The sequence below is a fragment of the Chlorocebus sabaeus genome, chromosome 5 (genome assembly GCF_047675955.1).
Source record: "Chlorocebus sabaeus isolate Y175 chromosome 5, mChlSab1.0.hap1, whole genome shotgun sequence".
In the NCBI taxonomy this organism is placed as follows: domain Eukaryota; kingdom Metazoa; phylum Chordata; class Mammalia; order Primates; family Cercopithecidae; genus Chlorocebus; species Chlorocebus sabaeus.
Genome location: NC_132908.1, coordinates 61225770 through 61248116, shown reverse-complemented (window position 1 = coordinate 61248116; position 22347 = coordinate 61225770).

Below are 22347 nucleotides of genomic sequence, written 5' to 3'. Positions count from 1 at the left end.
GGCAAAACCAGGCCACTCCTTCAACACTTTGCTTAGAAACTGACTCAATCAAATATCCAATTTTATTGCTTACAAGTTCTACCTTCCTCTAAACACTAGAAGACAAGCACAATTCAACCGTATTTTTCTTCCAGTTTATAACAAGAATTGTATTTCTTCCATTGTCCAATAATATGTTCTTTATTTCTGTCTGAGACCTCATCCGATTGGCCTTAGCCATCCATATTTCTACCAACATTCTGTTCAGGATTATTTAGATATTCTCTAAGAAGACTGGGGCTCTGTCTTCAGTGCTCCTCTTTTCTTTCTGGTCTCTCACCAAAAACACTCTTACAGGTCCATTTATGGCAGTGTAGGCTTTTTCCAGCATGCACCTCAAAACTCTTCCAGTCTCTGCCCATTCCCTGGTTGTAAAGCTGCTTCCACCTTTTTAGGTATTTATCATGGCAATATCCCCACTTCTCAGTGCCAAATTTCTATATTAGTTTGTTCAAGTTATTATAACAAAAAAATACAGTAGTGTCTTATAAACAAGGAACATTTATTTATCATAGCTCTGGAAACTGGGGAGTCAAACCTCAAGGCACCAGCCAGTTCTGTGTCTGATGAGAGTGTCTCTCCTGGTTCATAGATGTCTACATTTTCACTGTGTCCTCACATTGTGGAAGTGGGAAGAGGACTCTCTAGGGTCCCTTTTATAAGGGCACTAATCTCATTCATGAGGGCTTTGCTCTCATGACCTACTCACCTCCTAAAGGTGCTATTTTCTAATACTATTATCTTGGGGTTAGGATTTCAACATATGAATTCAGACCATTGCAACCTCAGTAATAAAAATTGTTAGGCTGGACAACACATTTTTGGACCACGCCCTACATACTGCAATGCATTTTCTTTGTTTTAATTGAAGCCCAGTACCTTCAGTGAGGGAGATGATGGCTCCTACTGATTAAGAATGGGCCTGCTCAATTACTACTCAATATGCTGATAAACTGAAAGCGAATTGCCAATAAGAAATTATTAAAAGGGCAAGTCTCATGTTAGGTGCTCCAACTACACACACACACACACACACACACACACACACACACCCCACATATACAAAAACATGAGAAAACTTTGGGAAGTAAGTCTATTGCCTTGATTGTGGTAATGGCATCATGGGTATTTGCCTATGTCCAAACTCATCAAACTGTACACATTAAATATGTTCCATTCCTTATATATCAATTATACATCAATAAAGCTGTTAAACAAAAAGAGAAACAATTAGATGGAAAAAAATGAATCTGAAATTGAGAGCATCTGCTGAATTGGTAACATAAATTACTCTGAATGATTTCAGAGAGAAAACACACTTTGAGTTGTGGGTGAATTAAGGACATGAGAAATTATACTTTTAACACTTCAGTGGTGCTGTAAGATTTGAGAGTCTCTCTTTTTCGTAGAAGAAACATATCAGTGGAGAGAAGTTTTTGAGTAGCTCTTTCTTGTAAAAATTTCAAACTATTCTTAGCAAGCCTGAGTGTTAGGCATTAATAACCATGATGTCTGAAAACCAAAAAGTTGTTTTATGAGTACATAGACCATTATTAGGACTCCTCAGGGAGAAGAAGAAAAAGAAATCATGTATCATATTGGCAAGTCACTGCATATGATACGAAAAACAAAACATATAACTCTTTCTGTATATAAATACATATATGTATCATGTCTATTCTAATTTCAGAGCAGCATTAACAGTTAACATTGCCTTCATTTTAAGAATTATATTTTTGCATTTCATTTAACAATTAAAATAAACTAAAGGACTAACAATATGCTTTGTCCCAAGATACCAGAGAAAATTAAAGGCTTATGATAGCATGCTGAATTACATACTTATAAAGTCGCTGTTAACTCTGAGGGTCTACAACTGTCTAGTAGATCAGGCTCAAATTGGATAGTAATTATAACAATTATATTACTCACGTCTCCTTCAGTGACTTCCCAGGGAAGTTAAATTACGGAACTGAAAGGAGGTGGAGGAAGAGGTTTTAGGATTCTCCATGGAGAATGCATTACCTATAGGACTCCTTACTCAATTACAATCTCCATAACAATGACTGCCCATTCTCTTCCCCATTCCTCATCTGAAATATTGCTTCAGAAGTTACCAAAGTTGACCTCTCCTGGAAATGCAACTGAAACAAATGATCTCGATTCTAATTTTATTTAATTTTTCATAGCGTCTAACATACAGAGAGTCTCCTCTTTTCAACTCTCATTGCTGTTGCCCTTAAGTTAGGTTAATAAGAGAACAAATGTTTTTGAGATAAATGATATTTGATATGATTGTTTTAAATTTTTAGACCAAGCGTGCTCCTATCTATTCTCCACTTTATTTCTGACTTTGAAAAGCTTCTTAACATCTCTAAGCCTCAGTTTCCTCTTTGGAAAATTTGAATAATAATAGTGCTTACATTATACAGTTGTTAAACAGCCAGGCGCGGTAGATCACACCTCTAATCCCAGCACTTTGGGAGGCCAAGGCGGGCAGATCACCTGAGGTCAGCAGTTCAAGCCCATCCTGGCCAACATGGTGAAATTCTATCTCTACTAAAAATACAAAAATTAGTTGGGCATGGTGGTGCATGCCTGTAGTCCCAGCTACTCGGGAGGCTGAAGCACGAGAATCACTTGAACCCAAGAGATAGAGGCTGCAGTGAGCCGAGATTGTACCACTGCACTCCAGCCTGGGTGACAGAGCAAGACCCTGTCTCAAATGAAACAAACAAACAACACCACCAGCAGCAAAGAATAAGATAGTATATATTAAGTATTTTACATGTACACTGGTATCTTTTAATCCTTTGGCAAACATGGACTAATGTATTCTGTTTTAGCAAAAAAGAATGGAATTAAAATAAGACAGTAAACACCCCAAAATCCTTTGGAGAATGCAATGAGCGGGAACATAGCTGAGATCTCCAAGAGATCATATGTCAAGTGAGATATTTCACTTATGGGAACTAACACTATGTCTGGTACATTATAGGCCCACAAAAATCTTACGTATTCGTGGATGAAGCAAGGTCTGAGATGGGCTTTAAGGATTGTTGCCTTTGTATGAGCAGACATGATGGGGCAGTATTTGGATGGCACATCCCTTAAACAAAGCCTCTTCTGTCTTTTGTTGAGCACAATCATGTAGCCTCAAAAGACACTTCTACTTTAAGTCTCCAACTAAGTTTTATATAAAGAGGTTCAGTGTTTTTAAATGTTATGTTCATATTTCATCCATCAATTTTCTTTTTGACAGGTTTGCTGTCAGCTGAGTGTAATGTAAAGGTGTAAAAAGACTTCTTTTATGAGTGAAAAGATTCATAATTCTTAACTGTTATTATCACAGCAAATCATTCTCAATGAAACCTGGAAATATTTATTGGCGTAAAATAGGATGGTTTTTGTGAAGTTGCATTGAATAAATGTCTACTTGAGTATATTTACTGAATCTGATTTATCTACCCCACCTTTCCCAGTCTATGTCACTGTTTAAATTCAAATATTTATTTCTTACTTGTTTCATGGCAACCAAGTTCCAAATCTTTCTTGCCATCTTCTAACTTCAACATACGTTACTTTTCCTTGAACCCAGTGCTAATCATCTCCTTCCTTTTGTTAATTTGTTCCACAGATCTCACCTTGCCATGCTTACTGAATTATAGTAAGCATCAGTTGGGCTTATTTTTCATGAAACTCCCACACAAACTATATTCTATATCCACAATGTCCAATGCAGCAGCCACTAGCCATCTATGGCTATAAAGCATTTGAAATGTGGCTAGTTCACACTGAAATGAGCTGTGAGTGTAAAATATACACCAGATTTCAGCAACTTAGTACAAAAAAAGAAAGTATCTTATTATTTTATTATCAATACCATAATAAAATGATACTACTTTGAGTATATTGTATTAGACTAGATATACTCTTAAAATCACTTTCACCTGCTTATTTTCAATTTTTTGATGGGTCTGCTAGAAATTTAAAATGTACATATGTGGTTCACATTATATTTGTTTTGGACAGAGTTTTCTCCAGATAAAAATGTACTAAAGTGTAGAAATCAGACACCTCTCATTTTTGTTCTTGCTCTTGGGCCTTTTCTTATAAAGTTTACTGCTTACATTGAGCAAACATTTATTGAGTGGCCACTAGTTACTAAACACTTTTGTCTATATTGGGAATATAGAAAAGTTACAGGTAGATAACTTATGACATTCTTAGAGCTTACATTTTCATTTGAGATATCAAAAAATAAAGCAAGGAAATAACATAACCACAATAATTTCAAATTGTGATAAAACATGTGAATAGATGATGGTGACGTATTTGATAATTCCTGGGGAGTGGGACTTCTTTATAGTTTCACCGAAGGAAACCTCTATGAAAAGGACATATTTGAATGAAGATAAGAACGAATGTCAGTATTTTTCCAATTTGAGGTATACAGACAGATGTAGATAGATAAAGAAATATGTGATGTATATGTAAAAATAACTACATGAAGATCATTAGTTTTTAATGTAAGTACACATTCTGATTGATTGGTAGTGGCTGTCCAGAGTGCTATCATTGATTAGTGATGTGTACCAGGGTGTATAAAAGATCAATAACACAGACTGTGCCATGTATTTTTCCCTGGCAGATACACAACCACACATATCACATGAAGAAACTACGCAATACTATTTATTTAGTAATAAATGTCACAGGATCCTTGGGGTGTCACTTCATCAACTGGAAAACTCTGTGTCCAGTAGTACCTTCTGCCTGAGTATTGCTTGTACCCGTTGAGCTCATTTTGCCCACTCGGCCTGGCAGGCTGCACTTGGCTCATGCTACCAGCCTGGATCCCACATCCACCAAGGATTGGCCAGGCACAAAGAGATGAGCAGTGTGTGGGTGAATAAGTGCAGGGTCCAGCCACTGCATACAGCCAGGCATGCCAGCTGCTGCAGCGGGGCGGGCAGCTCCAGGTGCTGACACAGTTGCTGTTCCATGTGAGGCTGCAGCTGGACCAGATGTACTGCACTGCAGCTTCCACAGCAGGCACCTATGTCTGGACAAGGGGAACAAGGTGACACCCTGAAGCTTGGAGAGGCCAGGAACAGCAGAGCCCCAAGAGGGTAGTTGCAGCCCTGGCTCAGGGAGCCCCTAGGTCTGGGGTCCCCAAAAGGCTACAGCTCTTCTCTCCTTCTCTTTGCATGTGTCTTTATAGCAGCATGATTTATAATCCTTTGGGTATATACCCAGTAATGGGATGGCTGGGTCATATGGCACATCTAGTTCTAGATCCTTGAGGAATCCCCATACTGTTTTCCATAATGGTTGAACTAGTTTACAATCCCACCAACAGTGTAAAAGTGTTCCTATTTCTCCACATCCTCTCCAGCACCTGTTGTTTCCTGACTTTTGAATGATCGCCATTCTAACTGGTGTGAGATGGTATCTCATTGTGGTTTTGATTTGTATTTCTCTGATGGCCAGTGATGATGAGCATTTTTTCATGTATCTGTTGGCTGTATGAATGTCTTCTTTTGAGAAATGTCTGTTCATATCCTTTGCCCACTTTTTGATGGGGTTGTTTGTATTTTTCTTGTAAATTTGTTTGAGTTCTTTGTAGGTTCTGGATATTAGCCCTTGGTCAGATGAGTAGATTGCAAAAATTTTCTCCCATTCTGTAGATTGCCTGTTCACTCTGATGGTAGTTTCTTTTGCTGTGCAGAAGCTTTTAAGTTTAATTAGATACCATTTGTCAATTTTGGCTTTTGCTGCCGTTGCTTTTGGTGTTTTAGACATGAAGTCTTTGCCCATGCCTATGTCCTGAATGGTACTACCTAGGTTTTCCTCTAGGGTTTTTATGGTATTAGGTCTAACATTTAAGTCTCTAATCCATCTTGAATTAATTTTCGTATAAGGAGTAAGGAAAGGATCCAGTTTCAGCTTTTTACTTATGGCTAGCCAGTTTTCCCAGCACCATTTATTAAACAGGGAATCCTTTCCCCATTTCTTGTTTCTCTCAGGTTTGTCAAAGATCAGATGGCTGTAGATGTGTGGTATTATTTCTGAGGACTCTGCTCTGTTCCACTGGTCTATATCTCTGTTTTGGTACCAGTACCATGCTGTTTTGGTTACTGTAGCCTTGTAGTATAGTTTGAAGTCAGGTAGCGTGATGCCTCCAGTTTTGTTCTTTTGACTTAGGATTGTCTTGGAGATGCGGGCTCTCTTTTGGTTCCATATGAACTTTAAAGCAGTTTTTTCCAATTCTGTGAAGAAACTCACTGGTAGCTTGATGGGGATGGCATTGAATCTATAAATAACCTTGGGCAGTATGGCCATTTTCATGATATTGATTCTTCCTATCCATGAGCATGGTATGTTCTTCCATTGTGTCCTCTTTTATTTCACTGAGCAGTGGTTTGTAGTTCTCCTTGAAGAGGTCCTTTACATCCCTTGTAAGTTGGATTCCTAGGTATTTTATTCTCTTTGAAGCAATTGTGAATGGAAGTTCATTCATGATTTGGCTCTCTGCTTGTCTGTTACTGGTGTATAAGAATGCTTGTGATTTTTGCACATTAATTTTGTATCCTGAGACTTTGCTGAAGTTGCTTATCAGCTTAAGGAGATTTTGGGCTGAGAAAATGGGGTTTTCTAAATATACAATCATGTCATCTGCAAAGAGGGACAATTTGACTTCTTCTTTTCCTAACTGAATCCCCTTGATTTCTTTCTCTTGCCTGATTGCCCTAGCCAGAACTTCCAACACTATGTTGAATAGGAGTGGTGAGAGAGGGCATCCCTGTCTTGTGCCAGTTTTCAAAGGGAATTTTTCCAGTTTTTGCCCATTCAGTATGATATTGGCTGTGGGTTTGTCATAAATAGCTCTTATTATTTTGAGGTACGTTCCATCAATACCAAATTTATTGAGCGTTTTTAGCATGAAGGGCTGTTGAATTTTGTCAAAAGTCTTTTCTGCATCTATTGAGATAATCATGTGGTTCATGTCTTTGGTTCTGTTTATATGCTGGATTATGTTTATTGATTTGCGAATGTTGAACCAGTCTTGCATCCCAGGGATGAAGCCCACTTGATCATGGTGGATAAGCTTTTTGATGTGTTGCTGAATCCGGTTTGCCAGTATTTTATTGAGGATTTTTGCATCGATGTTCATCAGGGATATTGGTCTAGAATTCTCTTTTTTTGTTGTGTCTCTGCCAGGCTTTGGTATCAGGATGATGTTGGCCTCATAAAATGAGTTAGGGAGGATTCCCTCTTTTTCTATTGTTTGGAATAGTTTCAGAAGGAATGGTACCAGCTCCTCCTTGTACCTCTGGTAGAATTCGGCTCTGAATCCATCTGGTCCTGGACTTTTTTTGGTTGGTAGGCTATTAATTATTGCCTCAATTTCAGAGCCTGCTATTGGTCTATTCAGGGATTCAACTTCTTCCTGGTTTAGTCTTGGAAGAGTGTAAGTGTCCAGGAAATTATCCATTTCTTCTAGATTTTCCAGTTTATTTGCATAGAGGTGTTTATAGTATTCTCTGATGGTAGTTTGTATTTCTGTGGGGTCGGTGGTGATATCCCCTTTATCATTTTTTATTGTGTCAATTTGATTCTTCTCTCTTTTCTTCTTTATTATTGTTGCTAGCGGTCTGTCAATTTTGTTGATCTTTTCAAAAAACCAACTCCTGGATTCATTGATTTTTTGGAGGGCTTTTTGTGTTTCCATCTCCTTCAGTTCTGCTCTGATCTTAGTTATTTCTTGCATTATGCTAGCTTTTGAATGTGTTTGCTCTTGCTTCTCTAGTTCTTTTAACTGCGATGTTAGAGTGTCAATTTTAGATCTTTCCTGCTTTCTCTTGTGGGCATTTAGTGCTATAAATTTCTCTCTACACACTGCTTTAAATGTGTCCCAGAGATTCTGGTATGTTGTATCTTTGTTCTCATTGGTTTCAAAGAATATCTTTATTTCTGCCTTCATTTCATTATGTACCCAGTAGTCATTCAGGAGCAGGTTGTTCAGTTTCCATGTAGTTGAGCGGTTTGGATTGAGTTTCTTAGTCCTGAGTTCTAGTTTGATTGCACTGTGGTCTGAGAGACAGTTTGTTATAATTTCTGTTCTTGTACATTTGCTGAGGACTGCTTTACTTCCAATTATGTGGTCAATTTTGGAGTAAGTGCGATGTGGTGCTGAGAAGAATGTATATTCTGTTGATGTGGGGTGGAGAGTTCTATAGATGTCTATTAGGTCTGCTTGCTGCAGAGACGAGTTCAATTCCTGGATATCCTTGTTAACTTTCTGTCTCGTTGATCTGTCTAATGTTGACAGTGGAGTGTTGAAGTCTCCCATTATTATTGTATGGGAGTCTAAGTCTCTTTGTAATTCTCTAAGGACTTGCTTTATGAATCTGGGTGCTCCTGTATTGGGTGCATATATATTTAGGATAGTTAGCTCTTCCTGTTGAATTGATCCCTTTACTATTATGTAATGGCCTTCTTTGTCTCTTTTGATCTTTGATGGTTTAAAGTCTGTTTTATCAGAGACTAGTATTGCAACCCCTGCTTTTTTTTTGTTCTCCATTTGCTTGGTAAATCTTCCTCCATCCCTTTATTTTGAGCCTATGTATGTCTCTGCATGTGAGATGGGTCTCCTGAATACAGTAGACTGATGGGTCTTGACTCTTTATCCAGTTTGCCAGTCTGTGTCTTTTAATTGGAGCATTTAGTCCATTTACATTTAAGGTTAATATTGTTATGTGTGAACTTGATCCTGCCATTATGATATTAACTGGTTATTTTGCTCGTTAGTTGATGCAGTTTCTTCCTAGCCTTGATGGTCTTTACATTTTGGCATGTTTTTGCAATGGCTGGTACCGGTTGTTCCTTTCCATGTTTAGTGCTTCCTTCAGGGTCTCTTGTAAGGCAGGCCTAGTGGTGACAAAATCTCTAAGCATTTGCTTATCTGTAAAGGATTTTATTTCTCCTTCACTTATGAAACTTAGTTTGGCTGGATATGAAATTCTGGGTTTAAAATTCTTTTCTTTAAGAATGTTGAATATTGGCCCCCACTCTCTTCTGGCTTGTAGAGTTTCTGCGGAGAGATCTGCTGTTAGTCTGATGGGCTTCCCTTTGTGGGTAACCTGACCTTTCTCTCTGGCTGCCCTTAAGATTTTTTCCTTCATTTCAGCTTTGGTGAATCTGGCAATTATGTGTCTTGGAGTTGCTCTTCTCGAGGAGTATCTTTGTGGCGTTCTCTGTATTTCCTGGATTTGAATGTTGGCCTGCCCTGCTAGGTTGGGGAAGTTCTCCTGGATGATATCCTGAAGAGTATTTTCCAACTTGGTTTCATTTTCCCCCTCACTTTCAGGCACCCCAATCAGACGTAGATTTGGTCTTTTTACATAATCCCATACTTCTTGCAGGCTTTGTTCATTTCTTTTTCTTCTTTTTTCTTTTGGTTTCTCTTCTCACTTCATTTCATTCATTTGATCCTCAATCGCTGATACTCTTTCTTCCAGTTGATCGAGTCGGTTACTGAAGCTTGTGCATTTGTCATGTATTTCTCGTGTCATGGTTTTCATCTCTTTCATTTCATTTATGACCTTCTCTGCATTAATTACTCTAGCCATCAATTCTTCCACTTTTTTTTCAAGATTTTTAGTTTCTTTGTGCTGGGTACATAATTCCTCCTTTAGCTCTGAGAAGTTTGATAGACTGAAGCCTTCTTCTCTCATCTCGTCAAAGTCATTCTCCGTCCAGCTTTGATCCGTTGCTGGCGATGAGCTGCGCTCCTTTGCCAGGGGAGATGCCCTCTTATTTTTTGAATTTCCAGCTTTTCTGCCCTGCTTTTTCCCCATCTTTGTGATTTTATCTGTCTCTGGTCTTTGATGATGATGGTGACATACTGATGGGGTTTTGGTGTAGGTGTCCTTCCTGTTTGATAGTTTTCCTTCTAACAGTCAGGGCCCTCAGCTGTAGGTCTGTTGGAGATTGCTTGTGGTCCACTCCAGACCCTGTTTGCCTGGGTGTCAGCAGCAGAGGCTGCAGAAGATAGAATATTGCTGAACAGCGAGTGTACCTGTCTGATTCTTTCTTTGGAGGCTTCCTCTCAGGGGTGTACTCCACCCTGTGAGGTGTGGGGTGTCAGACTGCCCCTAGTGGGGGATGTCTCCCAGTTAGGCTACTCAGGGGTCAGAGACCCACTTGAGCAGGCAGTCTGTCCCTTCTCAGATCTCAACCTCCGTGTTGGGAGATCCACTGCTCTCTTCAAAGCTGTCAGACAGAGTCGTTTGCATCTGCAGAGGTTTCTGCTTTGTTTGTTATTGTTTACTGTGCCCTGTCCCCAGAGGTGGAGTCTACAGAGACAGGCAGGTTTCCTTGAGCTGCTGTGAGCTCCACCCAGTTCGAGCTTCCCGGCAGCTTTGTTTACCTACTTAAGCCTCAGCAATGGCGGGTGCCCCTCCCCCAGCCTCACTGCTGCCTTGCCAGTAGATCACAGACTGCTGTGCTAGGAATGAGGGAGGCTCCGTGGGCGTGGGACCCTCCCGGCCAGGTGTAGGCTATAATCTCCTGGTGTGCCCGTTTCCTTAAAGCGCAGTATTGGAGTGGGAGTTACCTGATTTTCCAGGTGTTGTGTGTCTCAGTTCTCCTGGCTAGGAAAAGGGATTCCCTTCCCCCTTGCGCTTCCCAGGTGAGGCGATGCCTCGCCCTGCTTCAGCTCTCGCTGGTCGGGCTGCAGCAGCTGACCAGCACCGATTGTCTGGCACTCCCTAGTGAGATGAACCCAGCACCTCAGTTGAAAATGCAGATATCACCGGTCTTCAGTGTCGCTCGCGCTGGGAGTTGGAGACTGGAGCTGTTCCTATTCGGCCATCTTGCTCTGCCCTCAGCACTTTCAAGCCTGCAGGTTCAAGGGGCTTCCTGGGCCTCCAAGAGCACAGGTATGCCTCGGTCTGGAGGGGCAGCTGTGCCCAGAAGTGTGGGGTTCATGCTGGCCCTGTGGTGCATACAACTCTGGCCACACGTCTCCCACTTCAGCCAATGTCTTCTCAGCAGACACTCCAGAGGGACCACCACTGACTGCCATCTTAAATACATTACCAGTTCTTTTCTAAGACTTTTTCTCTATGTTTGGGATCAGATGAGGTGAACCAGAAATTTATTCTATGTAACAAAAAAAGAGACACTTCATTGTACATAGCCTTAAAAATTAATTAAGCTGCAGATCTTTAATCAGTTTTCCTGATTATTCTCTGTATGCATGAAAATTTGCTAATTGCATTCAATATTTTTCTATTCGCCTCAAATTTGGCAAATTCTCTTTTCATCAGTTTTGCATCTGGGTGTCTGGTTGAGCCTTGGAACATCTGTGAGGCAGGTGTTTTCTCATGCCTTCCAAAAGGATGCAAAAAGCAACATGGGATGCAGACCAACAGATGGTGTAAAGTGAAAGAAAATCTAGAAGTAGTGCAGGAGAGAATTTATTCAGGCCTATTATATACTGAAATAGGCATTCCCCTGAGTGACTTTTTCCATTATTCCAATGATTGCCCAATTTCTTAAGAGGCAAATTCCAATGACATTGGTTTTTCATAACCTAGATAATTTTTCCTAGGTATGTAAAATTTTATTTTATTTTTTATTACTATATAATAATTGCACATATTTATAAGGTACATGTTATATTTTGATACATGCATATAATAATCAAATCAAAGGGATTAGAATATGAATAACCTCAAAAAATTATTATTTCTTTGTGCTGAGAACATTCCAAATGTTCTCTTCTAGATATTCTAAAATACACATTAAATCATTGTTAACTATTGTCAGTCTATTGTACCATCAAACACTAGAACTTATTCCTTCTATCTGGCTGTGGTTTTCTACATATAACCATCTTGTTTTCATCCCCTATTACTTCTACTCTTCTTGGCCTCTGGTAACCATCAGTCTACTCTTTACCTTCATGAGATCAACGTTTTTGACTCCCACATGTGGAGAGAACATGTAATATTACGACATGAAGAATGTCATATGCCACCCAAAAGAAGCTTCCTCACTGAACTGTGGGACAGAACATTCTGGGCCATTAGTTCTACCTTCCCCAGATATTCAAAAATGAATAATAGAACTCTGCAATACTGTCAGACTTTTTTACACGTTTTGAAATTCATTCATGCCTTTTGTAAGAATTTGTTTTAACTTTGTGCTAATTTGAATATATATTCTTATGATAAAATAATTATTATTATTAATCACTTTTGATATTCTCCTTTAACACAAGTTACCACTTTCATATTTCATTAAGGCAGATAAACATTTAGCAAAGTTAGTAAAAACAATATACATACTTTATTAATCTAGCAAACCTTTATTTAGCACCTTTGTGTGACAGACGTTGCTCTAACTCAAAGAGAATTAACATTATGAGAGGCATTCTCTTAAAGGTATAGGATGAGGGGAGCCTACAATATAGAAAAAAAATTATAATATGAAGCATAAAATTTCTTTAGTAATATCACAGGAAAAATGCTAAGGAAATATAGAAGACATATTTATTCATTTTGCCTGGGAACTTCAGAGAAAACTTTACAAAGGAGGTAACTGATAAGTTTTTCTTGATTCATTAATAAGAAATCTGGCCAAGTAGGGTGGCTCACACCTGTAATCTCAGCCGTTTGGGAGGCCAATGTGGGAACAAGGCTTGAGGCCAGGGTTTCACGATCAGCCTGGACAACATGGTGAAACCCCATCTCTACAAAACTAAAATAAAATTAGCTGGGCCTGGTGGTGCACATCTGAAACCCCAGCTACTTGGGGGGTTGAGGTGAGAGGATTGCTTGAGTCCAGGGGGTTAAGGTCACTGCACTCCATGCTGAGTGACAGCATGAGACTGTCAAAAAGAAAGAAGAAAAAGAAAGAGAAAAAAAGAAGAAAAGAAAGAGAGAGAGAGAGAGAGAGAGAAAGAAAGAAAGAAAGAAAGAAAGAAAGAAAGAAAGAAAGAAAGAAAGAAAGAAAGAAAGAAAGGGAAAGAAAGAAAGAGAGGGAAAGAAAGAAAGAAAGAAAGAGAGGGAAAGAAAGAAAGAAAGAAAGAGAGGGAAAGAAAGAAAGGGAAAGAAAGAAAGAAAGAAAAAGAAGGGAAGGAAGGAAGGAAGGGAGGGAGGGAGGAAGGAAAGAAGGAAGGAAGGAAGGAAGGAAGGAAGAGGGAGGGAGAAAGGAAGAAAGAGAGACTGAACTTAGAGGTGGCTGTATAATCTAGAAATGCTCTGAGTGTTCACACCATTTTATGGCTTTAGAATTTATCTGTTGTTCTATTTTTTTCTTGATAAAACATCAATTCTGATGCTTATGTTGCCATAGGGGAGAAAACAGAATATGTACCCTTTATCTCATAATTGACATGATTGATTTAAGAATACTCCTTGATCTATTTTAGTCAGTTAGTTACAACATCTCCCTTTGCTGGGAGTTAGGAAATTCTGTTTAGAACAATGGACTGGACAGGATGGGTGCTCAGATGTACGTGGGGGGAAACCTTATGTTTTGATAATAATGTTCCTTCCTCAAACACACATATAGATACACATTCATGTATGTTCACAAACACGTTACAAACTACTTTGTCTAGGAAAATCCTCACTAGCAAGTCTAATAGTTTTAAACTCATCTGTAATACTTAGGGAAGAGTAAGAAACCAAAGAGCTTTTAAAAAGGGCAGCCAGTTGGGAGGTGGCAAAGAGAAGAGTCTCTCTGTATATCACACTCCACATTTTAAACCTGAGTGAGGAGGCTTCACAGTGAACAACTGTCTAGTTAATAAAGTGGTGGGAGGCATTGGAGCTTGAAATTATGGATCACTTTTGATTAAATGTAGCTCACAAAAAGTAATCCCTGGCTTTTGGTGGCACAGTCCCCACTATCATATGCAAAAATGTAAATGCCAGCACTTATTAAATCTAGCCTGAGCGATAACTGAGGATCACCCTGGGGATGATTCCCTTTAAAAAATAAAAATAAAGAAGACCTGCAATTCTCCTCAAAAATAATTAAATCTTCACCAATTGGCCAGGTGGTTGATGGAATATTTTTTGGTGTTTTTATGTGTTTGTGAGGAGCAGTAGGGTTTATAGGAATGATCATTAAATTTGGAGTTCAAATATCATCTAGATTGCATCACGTATTAATTGTGATTTGGCACCAGTGAATTGATATCTCTGAGCCTCTACTTTCTCATTCTAAAATACAGTCATTAAAATACAGACCCCCCAAGGATTGCTGCGATTATTAAGTATGATAATTTATGTTAAAAAAGTCAAGTCTCCTGCCTAGAATGCATTAGAATCTAAGCACAATTTGTTCTCTGTAGTAATCTGAGCTTCCATCCCAGCGCCTGATGTGCAATGAGTGCTCAATAGGTGGAAGCTGCCACTGTTACTGTTGTCATTATTTACTATTATATTTGTTTTGTTAATTTGTCTACCACTATTATTCTACTACTTTGTTCAGGACCAGGCAATGAGTTGAGGATTTTCTAAAAAATAAGTGTTATTACAATGTCCCAAGAAAAAATTGCTTTTGATCTTGACTCATTTTACTTTTTCTATATTTTTATTGATTTTTATATTGAAATTCTCCTTTTGATATATTTTAACCATAATCTTTGTTTATGGGAACTAAACCCCAGCATCTGGTAATAAGTTGCTTATGAAAAGGTAACATAATTTTTTATTAGAAAATCAAAATCAATAAATCACACATTTTGCCGTTAGCAGAGGTTAAGTGAACACATTATCCACAACATCAGGTTTTTACTTCATTAGAAGCTTGTATTTTCAGCAGTAAAATGGACTTTTTTCAGTCTTCAACTGTTAGCATATGCTGGAAAATTTTATTGATTTAAATCTAGGGTTGTCAGGATGCCACATCAGAGTACTGGAGGTAATGAAGAATGTAGCATTTTCTGCAAAGGACTGGGGACTGCTAGGTACAGGCAGAAAGTATTGTCTGGGGATTGCAAAGCCAAGTTTGTGAAGGCGAGCTTCAAATCCCAGTGTGGAGCACTGCACTGAGAACATAGTTCATGGGGAGCTGTTTTATATTTGCCCACTGTAATCCTCTAATTAATTTAATAATTCATTCATTCATAAAGTGTTCATTGAATGCTAAGTCCCAGTCATATTAAGTGTGTTAGATAGAAGTTTTCGGTCCTATTCTTCATGGAGTTTATAACCTTCAAGGTGATATACAAATATATCCATGCCTTCTTTGAAGAAGTGTCTGTTCAAGGATATAGCCCGTTTTTAATTATTAAATTTTTTCACTATTGAGTTGTAAGAGTTCCTTATATATTGCAGAGATTAACCCCTTATCAAATGAGTGATTTGCAAATATTTTCTCCCATTCTGTAGGTTGCCTTTTCACTCTATTATTGTTTGTTTCTGTTACTGTGCAGAACTTTTCAGTTTGATACCATTCTACTTGTTTATTTTTGTTTTTATCATATGTGTTTTTGGTGTCTTGTTCACAAGGTCATTGCTAAAACCAACATCATGAAGTTTTCCCTTATGTTTTATACTAGAGGTTTTACAGTTTCAGGTCTTATGTTTCAGTCTTTAATTCATTTTGAGTTGATTTTTGTTTGTGGTGCAGATAAGGGTCTAATTCCTTTCCTTTGCATGCAGATATCGTTTTCCCAACACCATTATTTTGAAAAGACTATTATTTCCTCACTGGGTGTTCTCGGGCCCTTTATCAGAGAACAGTTGACTGTAAATGCATGAATTTATTTCTGGGCCCTCCACTCTGTTCCTTTCATCTACTTGTCTGTCTTTATGCTACTACAATTCTGTTTTTATTACTGCAGTTTTGTAATATATTTTGAATCAGGAAATTTGATGCCCCTAGTTTTGTTCTTCTTTTTCAAAAATGATTTGGCTATTTTGTGGTCTTTCATGGTTTCATAGGAATTTTAGAATTTTATTTTCGATTTCTGTGAAAAATGACATTGTGGTTTTGAGAGAGACTGCATTGGATTTGTAGATCATTTTCCACAGTATGAACATGTTAACAATATTATATCTTCCAATCCATCAACACTGGAGAACTTTCCATTTGTGTGTGCTTTGTCTAATTTTTTTCATCAATATTTTGTAGTTTTCCATGTACAGGTCATTCTTGTACCTATAATATGGTTTGACTCTGTGTCCCCATTCAAATCTCATCTCAAATTATAATCCCCATAATCCCCATGTGTACAGGGAGGGACCTGGTGGGAGATGATTGGATCATGGGGGCGGTTTCCCCCATGCTGTTCTCATGATAGTGCGTTATCACAAGATCAGATGGTTATGCAAGTGTTTGACAGTTCCTCCTTCTCACACACAATCTCTCTCTCTCACCTGCCGCCATGTAAGATGTGCCTGCTTCCCCTTCCACCATGATTGTAAGTTTCCTGAGGCCTCCCCGGCCATGTGGAACTGTGAATCAATTAAACTTTTCTTTATAAATTACCCAGTCTCAGGTAGTTCTTTATAGCAGTATGAGAACAGACTAATACATACCTCCTTAGTGAAGTTTAGTGTTAGTCATTTCATTTCTTTTAGTGCCATTATAATTGGGATCGTTTTTCTAATTTCCTTTTTAGACAGTTCCTTGTTACTGTACAGAAAAAAAAAAAAAACTGATTTTTGTATGTTGATTTTGTGTCTTGCAACTTTACCAAAATTGTTCATTATTTCTAACTTTTTTTTAAACGGAGTATTAAGGATTTTCTATATATATAAGATTGTGTTGTCTGCAAAGATGGACAATTTTACTTCATCTTTCCAATTTATATCACTTTTGTTTCTTTTCCTTCCTAATTGCTCTACTGAAAACTGCCAATATCACATTGAATAGAAGTGACAAGAGTGGGCTTCCTTCCCTTGTTCCTGACCTTAGACAAAAAAAAAAGTTTCAGTTTTTCGCACTTGATTACAACATCAGCTATAAGTTTTCATTTTTGATTTTTACTATTTTGAGGTCATGTTTTTCTATATCTAGTTTGTTGAGAGTTTTTATAATGAAAGATTGTTTGATTTTGACAAACTCTTTTTCTGCATCTATTGAAATGATGTAATTTTTATCCTCTATTCTGTTAATGTGGTGTATTACATTAATTGATTTCCATACTTTCACCAACCTTACATCTCAGAAGTAAATCCCACTTGGTCATGTTGTATGATTCTTGGATTCAGCTTGCTAGTATTTTGTTGAATATTTTTGCATATATTCACCAGGGATACTCGCTTGTAGCTGTCTTTTCTCTTGGTGTCTCTATCTGCTTTTGGTATCAGTTTAATGAGTTTGGGTGTGTCCTTCCTCTTCAAATATTTTAGAAGAGTTAGAGAAGTATTGGCATTATTATTATTATTATTATTAATGCTTGGTAAAATTCATCAGTGACGCTATCTGGTCCTTAGATTTTCTTTGTTGGAAGGTTTTTGATTACCAAATCAATCTCCATACTATTTATAGATTTGTTCAAACTCTATTTTGTCATAATTTAGTCCTGATAATGTGTATATTTTTAGGAACTTATCCATTACTTCTATGTTATCCAGGTTGTTGGTGTGTAATTGTTCATAATATGAGTCCTTTTCTTTTCTGTGTCTTCAGTTGTAATGTCAGCCAGATAGAATCAGAAGCCCTGGAACTCCCCACACTACCACCAACACATCAATTCATCAACGATTCACAGACAAATTCCCTTTATGAGAAATCAGAAACTAGTTGAAAGGGTCTTGCACCCTGGGAGAATAAAACCAAACTCATCAAAGGAGGCAGTGCGATTTTTCACACCCTCTTGCCATAGATCCTGACCCCAATAAGCATCATATGATCAGGAGGAGACCCCCTGCCTCAGGTCCCAGCTTCACCCAAGGCAGGGAAGGGGTTGGTTTCTGCATCTGTCATCCCACATTTTCCAAGACAGCTTCCCCAAAACTGGCCTCTGTCTTGCCAGTTGGTGCTCTGATTGGTATGGTAGAGTCTAGCATCCTTGGGGAGTACGAAGGCTGGCAAATACCATTGGTCCTCCTGCTCAGCATAGAGTAAGTGAACAAAGAGAACACAGCTGCTTGCTTCTCTCTGGGGAAGAAAAGAGTTGACAGAGGCTCCCAGAATTTCTGCTCAGGCTAATTGGTGGAACCCCTGTTTATTTTTTTTCTTTTTTTTCAAAATTTTAACACTCAGTTTGCAGTAAAAGTTAAATAAAAATTGAATGGATATGAAAAGATAGATAAGTTGTAGTTACAATCTGTACCTACATACCTGTGTTATTTCATTTGTTAGAATGGTTTGGCCTTTGATTATGATAGAGGAGAAAGAGTTTAACCTTTTTAAAGTTTGAACCAGGCTTGCAGAATTTGGTGGAAAGAATTGAGAGAATAATTAGGGTTGGAAAATGAGATCCAAATGGCAAAATTAGAGAGCGCAAAGTATTAAAAAATATCCAGAGGTCGGTAACACGAATGAGGACACTCTGCACAATTGCTAATGTGCCTTCTGTGGCAAGTGTCTGCTCCTTTCTCATATCGCCTTTCCTTTCTTTAAAATAAATATCTGCCCTAATGCTCATCTCCTTCTTCCCATCATACCTTGAGCCCTCAGGCTCTTTCAGTGACAACTACCTGGAGTGCATACCTGCCAGCTCCCACAGCATGTTTCCCACCTGCGTCAATCCTCAAAAAATATGTCAGGAGCTCTTGTCATTTGTTATTTGCTCTCACCAGTCAAATATGTCAAGAAATTGTGTGTGTAAAGTATTGTTTTGGTGTCATTCTTGTGGGAAACTCAGGACAGACACTCGGTCCTCACTTCCATGTTTGTCAGGAAATATTAAAAGGACCTCAGGCATTTTAACTTTTATCCTCTGTTTAACCTCTTTTCATCAGTTCTAGAGTAATCTGGATCTCAGGTAATTATGGCCTGGTCCTTGGAGATATAAGAAGTAAGACACTGTTTTCATCAGATCTCCTTCTGTTATTCTACAACTCTCTTTCCATGAACACTTCTATGGTTCAAGAGAATGCACACAAATAAAAGTATCTATTAAGGAATTCTACAGGATACATTATTTACTTGATTTTGCCAACTCTGGGTACCACAGTCTTGACTCTCATGTGATATAAGATTTGAAGACAATTTCCAAAGAACTCAGGCTAAGTAGTTATGCTACTCAGACGCATTTGTACTTCTCCAGTTTTCCTGTTTCCAGCCCCAGGAGAAAATTATGCATCTTTATTCAGACGTGATCATGGGCATCCTCTTACCACAGAACATGAGTGGACATCCTATGGGCCTCCTTCAGCTGAAAGTATTTAAGAGAGGTCTCCCACTCAAAGGCAGATCTAACGTAATGAGGAGCTGAGCCGCCTACCTACATATCATGATATGAACAAGAAATAGCTGTTTCTGGTTCGAATCACTGATGTTTTATTGTCTGTTACCATTGCATGACTCAGTTTAAACTGACAAATACGGAGGCATTTAAAAGAGGTCCTGAGGCATTGGGAGCCCTTACAGTAAGTTTTTCAATAATACATACTTTACTCACTGTCATATGAATAAAGCAGTACTGAAATGCTTCTTAAAGAATTGAAAGTTTTATGATGGTGCTGGAATCACCTTATCTCTCTGAAGGTTCAGTTTCACATTTGTGAAAAGTGAGGATTTAACTTAATACTGTCTGGAGTTTCTCCCCAGTCCATGACTCGATTACTTCTCTGCATGCTTTGAATTCACTGCACATTTCCCCACCCCACACATGGAAAATTACATGCACTGAGTATGTGAACAAGAGGAACACCTTTAAAAAGGGTAAAGTCCTTAATTTCATGATATAATTTTTCAGGAGTATGTTGCCAAAATTATTGTGTTAGCATGGGTAAGCATGAATTAGACTCTTCTATATAAAACAAACTTCGTGGAGCCTTTTTTTTTTTTTTTTTTTTTTTTTTTTGCTTTTTGAGATGGGGTCTCACTGTGTTGCCCAGGCTGGAGTGCAGTGGCATGGACACAGCTCACTGCAACATCCACCTCCCAGGCTCAAGCTATCCTCCTCGCTCAGCCTCCTGAGTAGCTGGGACCACAGGTGCTTGCCATCACGTCCAACTAATTTTGGTAGTTTTTGTAAAGATGTATCTTGCTACATTGCCCAGGCTGGTCTTGAACCCCTGAACTCAAGGGATCTGACCACGTGGGCCTCCCACAGTGCTGTGATTACAGTCATGAGCCACCGCACCTGGCTGGAACTATTAACATGAGCGTCTGTTTGTTTTTGTCCTTTGAAAGATTAAGCAGTCGTTGGGAGAACCCATTTCTTGCCATAAAAAGCCAGTGTTTATTCATGCTGGCATTGGTGTGAACCCTGTAGAGTTCTATCTCTTTTCAGTATTTCACTCTCCCACCCACACACAGCTAATCAATCACCAACTATGATAATTTGACTATTTCAGAATTGCTAGTATCCATGAACCTTTTCCCATCCCCACTGGCAATATCTTGATCCAAGAAAGCTTGCTTGCTGCCACCTGCTCCTAACTGGTATTTTTGATGGCATCTTTGCTTCAGATATATTTTCCTCCAAGTCTCAGCCTTTCCCTGTGAGATATATATATATATTTATCACCTCTCTTTCCTGCTCTTCTTCACTTTGAAATTTTTATTTTTTCTTAAGGAAATTTTCTCTGCCTGTCTCTCTTCAATTAAGGACAAATTCCCTTCACATAAACAGCAAAACAATTTTATTTTCATTTTCATGAGACTAAAGTAGATAACTATAATTTCTTGCTGAGATTGTTGCAATTGGTGATCTTACAATTACTTATCCTGCTCCACTGTGCTCTTCATAATGCTAATTGTATCTTCACACAAGATAAAGTTCAAGTATAGCTTGGCAAAAAATGATCTTTTTCTTAGTTATTTCTCTTATTGCACCTCCTACTGAGCTGCAATCTCACCTTCGCTGTTAGGTCCATTGACCTAAGGGAATTTGCCTAATAGAACATTTTTCTCTTGCTTCCAACAATTGATGCTTTGCTCCTCAGTCTTTAATATTCCTGATCCAGATTCTCCCCTGGCTAACTTCTAATGGTTTCTGAGAGCCCATTCAGAAGGACATTTTCAATTCTAAGAAGCATTTTTTTTAAACTCTAAAGCGGGTTAATTTCTTGCTATTCTCCACAATTTTCCTGGCATTTACTATCATTTTATTATACTAAATTTGTATTTTCATTTTACCTACCTGAATCTTCCAGTAGAGTTGATGTTCCTTGAGGGCAAAGCTTAACTTTTATTCATTTTATAGGTCTAAGGCAAATCTTTTACCCTCTCTTGAACTTACTCTTCTTGCCTGAAAAGAAAGCTCATGCTCTTTCCTCCTGACAGCTTTGAGGCTTATGAAAACTGACCTAAGGTAAAGGATATAAAATTGATGCATTAACAACAAAATACTGTACAGGTGGAACGGACATATTCCAGTTCCTAGCACATGGTAGGCTTTTAATAAATGTCAGTTGGTGACAGTGCAACTTGAAATCTAAGCAACATGTGTTACCTCAGAAGGTTAGTCTCTACTCAGTCATTCAGATTCTATCAATATCTAGACAAAGTAATGGCATCCAACAGCCAGGCATTTTCTGTTCCACAAAACCAACAGGAATAAGCATTATCTTGATGACCTATTGAGGCAGTAATTCAAAATTCAGAAGTTTCTTTTTAGCTTGTTTGTAAATAGTTCAGTGAAGATTTTGGACCCAAGCGTTTTTCTATTTTTTTGCACTACACAGCTCATTGTTACATGCTTGCATGCATACATCTATTTACCATTTACTGTGTAGTACGCAGGAACTTGGGGAAATATTTGAAGATCAGGAACTGCCCTTCCTATCAAGAGTGCTACTGATCAGTGGAAGAGATAGATGGAAAAATGAAACAAAACAATGAAACGTAAACCAAAATGAATGAAAACACATACGGGTAATAAGGGCTCCAAGGCGATTGCTCCCTGGGTGGAATGGTGTTAACAAAAGAGAATAGTCCAAAAAGCACTGTAGCAGAGGGTCAAAGCAAGATCTTTCAGGGATAAAGCAAAGTTATTTAGATTTAAAAAGAAAGTGATTAGGAAGGTATAGGATTTTTTTTTTTTGGTGTGTGGGCGGAAGGGGCAGACTCCAGACAGAAATTTTCTAGCATGTAAAAGTAAAGGTGGCGAGAGATATTCCATGAGGCATTTAACATTAAGGGAAGTATGTGCGTTTT